General features: G+C 53.4%; 1 protein-coding gene across 4 annotated transcripts in view; it reads left to right on the top strand.

Moving 5' to 3' along the window:
- Positions 1-3,685: 3,685 nt before the first annotated feature.
- The window catches only part of FGFR1 (fibroblast growth factor receptor 1), a 49,597-nt gene continuing 43,626 nt past the window's right edge, over positions 3,686-9,656 (top strand). For all 4 annotated transcript variants that reach the window (XM_055334643.1, XM_055334642.1, XM_055334641.1 and 1 more), the window contains exon 1: positions 3,686-4,284. The gene's annotated coding sequence lies outside the window, so the exon portion shown is untranslated. The remainder of the gene's footprint in view (positions 4,285-9,656) is intronic.

Here is a 9,656-nt window from a genome sequence, read left to right as displayed (position 1 = left end):
GAAGAGGAGTTCCCTTCTCTGTGGAAGAACTCTGAGGCCACAAGTAGCTGGAGGAAGAAGGAAGGGATTTTCTGCAGTGTTTCGAAACAAAGAGAACGGATGGGGCTTTGGGGAGAGCTCTGTTTCCCTCCATTTCATTCAGCACTGTTTCTCTCCTCCCACAGATCCAGGAGGCAACAGGCCCCCAACTGGTTATCAGGTCCTTGAGCATGAGAGCTTTTGTCTCCCCCTCAGACATCTAGCTGGCAGGGCAAGGGGCCTACAAATCCTCCCTGACCCTCCCAGCTCTTTGTTATCTCAGAGGGAAGATTACATTTCTGTGTGGGGAGGCAAGGTGCCAGGAGTCCTCAGAGCAGGACAGAGGCAGGCAGAGCTGCTGGCTGACCCCACTGGCTCCCCCCTTGCCTGGAACTGCTCAGGCCTGCCCTGGGGATGCTCTCCCTTCAATGGCCTGGGGCCTGTCCTGAAATGAAGGGTCTGCATTTCAGAAAGGGGGAGAAGCAGCATGGAAGGAGAGTTGGGCTGGAAGGGTAAAAGCAGCCAGCTCTCAGTTATTCTGGAGCCATATCTCTGGTTTGGATGGCCTATTCATTTTCTGGGTTTCTCACCTTCTCCATTCTGCTATCTTTGGCTGTTTCCTTGAGAACTGGAGGAAGGACAGCTATCAAGTTGGCCACTTGCTTTCATTTTGGTTTCTTGCTAAATCTACAGAGGAATTTGTTCAGCAGCCGAGAGACAGGCTTTTAGATCATTCTCTTTCTATTTAAACCAAGGACACTTCCTTCAGCCTCCTCTTTGGGTTCAGGATACTCTTCAAATGCTTCCAGATCAAAGGAATAAAAGGGCTGGATTGAGATCCCCTGTTTTAGAAGACTCACAGAGAGGAAGGGGGGTATATTCCTTTTCAGTAATAGAGTGGGAAAGATAGTGGTTGGATGTCAACATAAACACTGGATTCTCCATGGCTTGGCTTCCCAGCTCTGTTCCCTCCAATTGCATTTCTTCCTCTGGTAACCCGGGTTTGCTACTCTCATTAATTGCACCACCAACAAATACATATGGAACATCTTCTGAGTAACATCCTGAGCTTGTCTGACACAGAGATGGGGTCCTTGCCCTGGTATAGTTTGGAAACTAGTTAGAGACAAAGAGTAAAAAAAAAAAAAAAAAAAAAAAGTGACTAACAAAGTAAAGTCTCAGATCAATGGGATAGACCAGATCAAGAGAGTTCCAGGAAAAAAAGAGAGAGAGAGAGAGAGAGAGTTCCAGGGACTGTCAGGGCTGGGAGTGGTAGGGAAGGCCTATCTAAGGGGGGAGAGCATGAGTTTGGCCTTCTAACACAGCTGGAATGAGCATTTAAAATGAGGAAGGCCTGGAGTGGTTGGTTAAGCATCAGACTCTTAATCTCATCTCAGGTCTTAATCTCAGGGTTGTGAGTTCAAACCCCCCCCCCCCACTGGGCTCCACACTGGATGTGAAACCTACTAAAAAAAATGAGGAAGACCCAATGGGTGAGCAGCTTATAAGGGAGGTTTACACCTATCTTAATCAGGAGCTACAAGGTATAAGGATGAAAGGATAGGCTTGTAGGGGGAATAACCCTTTAACCATGGCTAAAGTTCATTTATTCTGCAAATACATGACTTCCTGCTTTTTATTTGGTTGTTAATTTATTCAACCATTCAATAAATATATATTGAATATTTACTCTGGTTAGCCAATAAATAGCTATTGAACTCCTACTATGGGAATGACACTGTGATGGTTACTATTCTTTCACTTGCTGGTCAAATAGAGAAATAACTTAGACTACTTCCTTAAATTTGGAAGGAGGTTAATCTCATTCAGTATTCCAGCTTCCATAAGATTGAGGGTTTTGTGGGGTAGCAATGAAGTATACGTCCTACCTTCACTTACATACTGACTTTTTTAAAAAGATTTAAAAAATTTATTTGAGAGAGAGAGAGAGAGAATGCGCATGAGTGGGAGGGGGCAGAGGGAGTGGGAGAGAATCCCAAGTAGACTCCCCCCTGAGTGCGGGGCTTGATCCCAGACCCTGAGATCCTGACCCTGAGCCTCTGAGCCAGAAGTCAGATGCTTAATGGACTGAGCCACCAAGGCACACTGAGGTAGTAGTCGGGAGTGGGAGAGAATCCCAAGTAGACTCCCCCCTGAGTGTGGGGCTTGATCCCAGACCCTAAGATCCTGACCCTGAGCCCCTGAGCCAGAAGTCAGATGCTTAACTGACTGAGCCACCAAGGCACACTGAGGTAGTGACTTCTATTTGTGTAATACTTTAGCATGCTGACATCCATTATTTTTTTTTAAGATTTTATTTATTTATTCATAGAGACACACACAGAGAGAGAGAGAGAGAGAGAGGCAGAGACACAGGCAGAGAGAGAAGCAGGCTCCATGCAGAGAGCCTGACGTGGGACTCGATCCAGAGTCTCCAGGATCATGCCCTGGGCTGCAGTCGGCGCTAAACCGCTGCGCCACTTATTTTAGTTGATTCTCTTGACAAACTTCTGAGAGAGTCTCAATGTAATAGTTAAACAAGTCTTGATTTCTTTTCACATGTATGACTTGTCCAAAATCAAACAGTTCATAAGTAGGGGACCAGAATAGAGGCATCTTTCATACCTAGTGTGACATACTTCTCACCCTACCAATGGCCCCACCCTGGCAACCTGGGAGCCTCAGAAAAAATACAGACTCTTGGCTCCTTTCTGGCACATCTTGATTCCTTAGGTCTGAGTAGGTCCAGGAATTTGTATTTTTTATAAGTTTCCCCAGAGAATTTATGTGCATTTGGATTAGGGAGCCGCAAGATTATAGATTATGGTGGCATTTTAGTCACTTTTCCTCGGGTTCCACAGAACCTTTTCCTCAGGTACTCTGGATGGATTCTGATTAATTTCCAAACCAATAACATGCCCAATTCCCACCACTCACTCTTTGCTTCCTAAAATTCACTGCAGGTCGAAGACTTCTGGAGGCCCAGAATGGAGCTGCAGCATCATAGCACCCCCCCACCCCCCCACCCCCACCCCCGCTTCCCGGTAGACCACAAAAACCTAAACTCTGTGGCTGGGGAACCGTGAGATGGGAGGGAAGGGTCCGAAGAGGGCGTAGACCTTCTCACGGATAAAATACAGCTTGTATTTATGGACTGTTAACTGTGTGGCAGGCCCTCTCTTCATCCTCAACTCTATATGAAAAGCGCTACTATCCCCCCTTTTAGAGGAGACGAGAAAACTGAGATTCGGAGCGAGAAGAGTCATTTCCCCTAGGCACGCAGTCAGTGCGACTGCAGGGCCGGTGCTGGCGGGGACACCCTCGGGACCACGGCGTCGCCCCCCCTCCCCCCCCCCCCCCCCCGCTCCTGCGTCCGCCGCCTGGACCCCAGGCGCCCTGCGGGCGGGGCTCCGAGGCCAGGCCCGGGCGCCCCCGGACTCAGACTGCGGGGAAGCTGCCGCCGAGCGCCGCGCCGCTCTGCCCGCTCCCCGCGGTCGGGGGCCGCGGCTGGGAACTACAAGGCCCAGCAGGCAGCAGCAGGGGGAGGAGGCGGGGGTGGGACTAGCGCGGGTGGGAGTGAGAGCGAGTCCTCGCGCCTCGCCGGCGCACAGCGCTCGGAGCGCTCCTGCGGGCACTGGTGCGGCGGCCTGGGCGGCGGCGGCGGGCGGCGGGCGGCGGGCGGCGGCGAGCGGGAGCCCGAGGTCCGGTCCGGCGCGCTGCGGCCGGGGAGCCCGGGCCGTGCCCGAAGCCGGGCGGCGGCGTCCCGACCCGGCCGAGACTCCGCTTAGCGCATTGCGGCGACCTCGCCTTCCCCGGCCGCGAGCGCGCGCCGCAGCTGGAAAAGCCGCGGAAACCGAGGACTTTTCGCCGGTCCGCGGGGCGCACAGTCCCGGGGCTGCAGTCGGGCACGCCGCGGGGCCGGGGCCCCCGCCGGGCGATGGAGCCCGGGCCGCGAGAAGCGTGAGGCGCCGCCGCCCGGTTCGGAGAGGGGGGCCGCAGGGTCTGGAGACCCCGGGCGGCGGACGGGAGCCCTCCCCCCGCCCCGCCTCCGGGGCACCAGCCTCGGCTCCATTGTTCCCGCCCGGGCCGGAGGCGCTGAGCCCCGACCGCCGCCGGGAGTCGAGCGCCGGCCGCGGGGCTCTCGCGGCTCCGCCAGGACCCGAGCGGAGCCCGGGGGCGGCGGGCCGGAGCCGGGGCCGCGGGCGCCCGCCCGCCCGCACGAGCCACGGCGGACTCTCCAGAGGCGGAACCGCAGCGCCGAGTGAGGTAAGAGCCGCGGCGCCCGCAGATCCGGGGCGGGCTTGGCGTCCCGAGCGGCCCGCGGCGCTGGAGCCTCCCGGCTGCCTGCTTCCCCGCCGCAGCCCGGGCGAGTGCGGCGCCTCCCTCCGATCGTCCCCCGCTCCCCTGCACCTCCCGACCCCTCCCCGGCGCTCCGCGCCCCCCTTTTGTCTCCCCTCCCCGCTCGCGTCGCCGCCTGCGCCCCCTCCCCGCGCTCGTCCCGCAGCTCCTCCTGCCGCCCAACTTTTCCGCCAACTCGCGCCGGGGAGCTGGCGAGGCGGCGGCGGCGGCGGCGGCGGCGAGTCCTGGGAGGGACCCGGCCCGGGCGAGGGCGAGGGCGAGGGCGAGGGCGGCGGCGGCCCTCGGTGTCCTCGGACCGAGGTGGGGAGGGCGGGAGTGGGCAGCGATGGGGGCGCTGCGTGTGTGCGTGTGTGTGTGTGTGTGTTGCATTCCGGCCCATCTCCTTTTAGTCCACTAGTGGGGACTCACCCCAGTCCAGCAGGTAGCTGTGCGTGGAACGCTAAAACCCCGGCGTCTTTCTCAGTCTTCCTCCACCTCGAGGGAAGTCTGGGGTCGCGCTTGGGGGTGGGCGGAGGGGGGCGAGAAGGGGGAAGGAAGAGGAGGGGTAGGTTAGCTTCTCCTGGAGTAGGTTTTAAGGAGGTGTCGTCACCAAATGGCTGAATCTGCTATTGCAGAGAGCGAGAAAGGAATTCCCTTTTCCAGAGGGGGTTATCTCAGTGGATCTCAGAAAGGGTCGGAAGTTTGTGGAAGGGAGGGCGCCCAGCGAGTGATGTTAAGCCCCATTATGGGGTCGCGGGGGGTGGGGTGGGGGAGGGGAACGTTCGGTTCCAAGCTGGTTCGAGGAGGTGGGGGAAGGGATGAGGGTTTGGCCGGTGCGGTGCACTCGGCCGCGCTGCATGTTGCTTCTCTGGCTCAGACCCTCTGCCCACCCCGCTCCCGCCTCCCGTTATGTGTGGGGTTGGGAACAGAGGAATCCTCGTTTGCAGAGAAATTTATTGACATTGCGGATGGATGGAGTTCGTTGAGCACATAACCTATGAAGGCAGCCAGACCCCCTCGGGCGGGGGCGGCGGGGGTGGTGGTGAAGCTTCCTTCTCCTTTCTGGGCCCAGAAAAAAAATTTCTGCGGTATCTTCCTCCCCTAACACTCCCCCCCCCCCATTTTCCAGATGTAGCCGCCGCATCTGGTTTCGTTTCACCCCACACCGCAGCCCCATTAACATTTCCCTCCCTTCCCCCTCACCCACATTAAAACTGGGATCCTTCCCCTTGTCCTTACCACCTCCCTCCCTCAACATTTTTTGAGACTGAAGTTGAGGCGTTGGGATTTGCGGAGAAAAGAAAGTTACCCTGGGTCCCAAGTTATTTAGGATCTGAGGGTGGCGGCGCTCTCTCGATAGTGCCGGAAGAAGGCATCGTAGGAGATGGGGCCAGGGTTCGGGGGGGGGGGGGGGTGGTGGTGGTGGTGGTGGCAGTTGGCGAACGGGGCATGTGCTGGAGGTGGCCTCGTGGGTTGTGATTTGACCCAGAACTGGCTCTGATGGAAGTTTCTGGAACCAGAGCATTGCTTTTTCCGCCCCGTGGGTTGTCGCTGTAGCCGCCGGAGCGTCTGGCCCGGCCCGGAGTCGCCGTCGGGTCTCTGGCCACCCGCCGGTGGCCCCTGCTCCCTTTCCACCCTCCCCGAGCGAGCCCGGGCGCAGCTGCGGGGGACGCGCGAGGGGCGCGGATGCTCTTGCCGCCGGGGGCTCTCCCTGTGCGTTTGAAGGGAGTTAGTGGGCCGCGGCCCCTGGAAGCTAACGTGGGACATTCTGCTTCTTAACGGCTCCAGGTTTGAAAGCGGGCATTGCATCGTTGGGGGTTCTTGTGGGTTTGTTTTCGGTTTTTGTGTTTTGGTTATATCCTTTGAGGTAGGAAGGCACCTTATGGTCCAAGTTGCGCGAGGGCGGGGAGAGCCGGTCCCTCTCACCCTCTCACCCTCTCTTTACCAGTCTCTTTCAAATTGAAAACACTTCTCTGGTTTCCTCCTTTGGGCGGTAGTTTTGGAGGCTGTAATGAAATCGCACTTTCTCTAGACATGGTAATTAAGGTGACTGTTTCCTCCGCAGATGTGCCCTGCCCTTTGCACCTCCGGACCAGAGCTTTTTTTGGAATACCGTCTAAACTGTAGAATCTTAGCCTTGAGACTGTTTAGCAGAAAGTGGCCATTTTTCCTGCTTGGCCCAGGTCCCCGGTTCCATCTCTGAGGCTTTAAAAACTAAGTAGCAGGGCCCCCGGGGGACGAGCCTCGGTCTAGCTAATTACCCCCAAGCCTGGGTCATCTCCCTTCCTTTCAGTGACCAAAGGGGAGACCCATTGCCTTTGGCCTGCCCTGCCCTGATGGCCTGCCTCTCTGATGACTTGTTTACATATTTCCCCCCAGTTGGTGGGGAGAGGCTCCAGGGCTGCCACTGACCCCTGGAAGAACACAGGGTGTTTGGGGACTGGGAGGTTGCTGGGGCCTGGCTCCAGCTGGGATGGTTCTGTACTGCATTAGTGACGAGCTCCTTGAAATATCTGTTGCATTCAGTCTTAGTCATCACTAAGTGTCAGCTTTTTAATGAGGGCCCATCCGGTGGAAGAGCTGCTTGGACATGGGTGCCCTTGCCGCCTGCTTTTGACTATGCCTGTACAAATGCCCGTTTTGCGGGCACCTTCACAAAATGGGATTTGGCCCAGAGTGGGCACCACTTATTTTGGTTCCAAAGTAGGCAGCCTTGGGTGTTTCTTTTCCTTTGGCCTCTGGCCACGGAGGTTGTTAGAAAGTTCCAATAGACTAGCAAGTGAAGCAAAAGCATAGGAAGAAGTAGAGGAGGAGCATTGCAGATACTGTTATTGTTCATCTGTCTTTAGGGAGATTAGAATACATCCAGGCATCCCTATGCGTGAGCTGGCTTTAGCCTTGTTGGACTCCAGAGGGCAGGAAGAGCGCACTGAACATTGAGTAGACAGACTCCAGCCATGGAGACCCAAGGAAAAATTCATGGGTTTTTGCTTTTAGTTGTGTGCTTTGTGCTTGGGCGGTTGTCCTGAAAAAATAGACTCCTGAAATAGAAGATTTGCTCCTGTGAGCTTGGGCCGCTAACAGCCAGCTTCTACAGACGCACTCTTCTTGCCTCCATTTTTAAATCTTTCATCTAAATGTCTTTTAGGGAAGAGCTTCCTGGTAAAGTTTGTGCCTGTTGCTGCTAGAGGCAAGGGAGGTAGAATTGATTCAAATGTCTTGTTCTGAAAAAAGCCTCATCCCTTGAGATGAGTTTAATTTCCTCTTGGGAAATTTGTCTTGCGTTTGCCTTCCCAAGAGCTATGTCAGAGGTCTGAATGCACCAGAGACTGGTGGGAGTCCAGATGTGGAGCTTTAGAGAAGACTCTGCTGTTTCCAGAGAGGATTTTTTTTTTTTCCAGAGAGGATTAAGTACCACACTTGGGCTAGGATATTTGCTTTTCCCCCTAAGGTTGCATCTACCTGAAGCAGAAATTCTCTCCTCACTACCTCTCCAACTCGCAATTAAAGAAGATATATTTGGTCCTCCCCACCACCACCACCTCTCCCCCACCAAGTAGATAGCTGTTACCTGAGTGAACAACTCCAAGGATATGATGGTGGTCCACCAGTCCATCTTGTCTTCAAATGCAAGGTTTCCCGGATTATGGTGGAGTAGGTAGTGTTTCACTTACTAAGTTTTGGTATATCTCATTCCCAAGGACATTTGGACACTTTTTATTTTCAACAAATTAATAAGTCTTCAAAGAAATCAATGTTTTGGTGTTAACTTCCTTAAGTCTGAAGAATCAAAATGTATAGAAGATGTCTCATTTGCAAGAGTATCTGTATGAGTTTCTTTTCAATTGGCCTTTCTTTCATTCACTTACTCATTCACTTAGCAAATCTGTCAGCATCTGCCGTGTACATCTTGGGTACTAAGTGTATTAGTGAAATTCAAAGGAATGAGATCCTTAGCTAGAAGGCTCAAAGACTTATGGAAGAGATAACTTCCTTTTTTGGGGGAGGGTGAGATTCAGAGAATAAGAAAGCAGCGCCCCATTAAAGATGGTGGACGAGCAAAGAAGAGGGCAGAGCATGGAGATTGTGTAGGGTCATGCTGGCCCATAGAGATAGAACACAAGTCACGCGTGGTCTTAGATTTTCTAGTAGCCACGTTTGAAATTAAATAGAAAGAGGTGGAGCTTGCTTTTATTAATTAATTGGTTGAGATTTTAATGATCTATTTGATTTAGCCCCATATATCCAAAATGCTATCATTTGAACATGTAACCAATATAAAAAATTATTGATAAGATACTTTCCCTCCTTCTTTTTCTTTTTTTCCGCACCAAGTTTTTGATGCCTGAGGTGTCTGTCCTGTATCTAGCACATCCTGATTCACATTAGCCACATTCCAAGGGCTCAGTAGCCAACAAGTGGCTAGTGAGTGACCACTGCCTGGGACACCTAGGTCTAGAATATAGGGTTTGAAGATGAATAGCAAAAAATACCTTTGTAAAGATAGGAAGTTTGAGTCCTCCTACCATCAGTTACCAAAGTGTCCTGAGAGTGCTGTCAAGGAGTGACTCAAAGCACCATGGTTATATATATGTCCTGCCGAAGTGAGCACTAAGCACCATGTTTATACTTCTTACACGTATTAGTACTTAGGAGAGGACAGGCATTTTCACCCATGCTATCTACTTGATCCTCATAACCACCTGTGATGGAGGCTGGGCAAATAACCCCCTTTGGTAAGAAAGTGTGTTTTTGTCCTCCCTGACACCAGTCCTCAGTGAGGACCCCTGTGCCCAGGTGGAATGGGGCTTCAATTCCCCAGAGACCTGCCCAGGTATGGAGAGGCTGAGGGTAGGGCCAGATGCAGAGGCTCTGAAGAAGCTCACAGACACCTGCAAGGCTGTAGGTCACATCTGTCCAGCAGTGAAGGAAGGAGACTGTCCCTCAGGGATTTCAAGAATTCATTAATTAGTAGCAGGAGAAGAAGTTGTGGTGAAGGAGAAGGTGGCACTTCCAGAGTCCCAGACAGCATGTGGATTGGTGGTTTGGGTCACTGTTTTCTGCAGGTTTGTGCAATTGGGCCTCTGCCCACTGACCTTCTCATTCCAGGAGCTGGTGCTGCAAGGCTGGGTTTCTTGGCAACCTTTGTTTTACAAATGTGGGCCTGTAGGCCCAGAGGAAAGAAGAAAAAGAGACTTTAGCACCTTCTGGAGGGAGTTTGAGCTGGAAAGAAGCAGCCAGATTAGTTTTGAAGTACGCTGATAGCAGAGCTGAGAGAGGACATTCTGTCTCCAGCCCAA

The sequence above is a fragment of the Nyctereutes procyonoides genome, unplaced genomic scaffold (genome assembly GCF_905146905.1).
Source record: "Nyctereutes procyonoides isolate TBG_1078 unplaced genomic scaffold, NYPRO_anot_genome, whole genome shotgun sequence".
Taxonomy (NCBI): Eukaryota; Metazoa; Chordata; class Mammalia; order Carnivora; family Canidae; genus Nyctereutes; species Nyctereutes procyonoides.
Note: the sequence above shows the minus strand (reverse complement) of the source record. Positions and strands in the feature narration are given on the sequence as shown.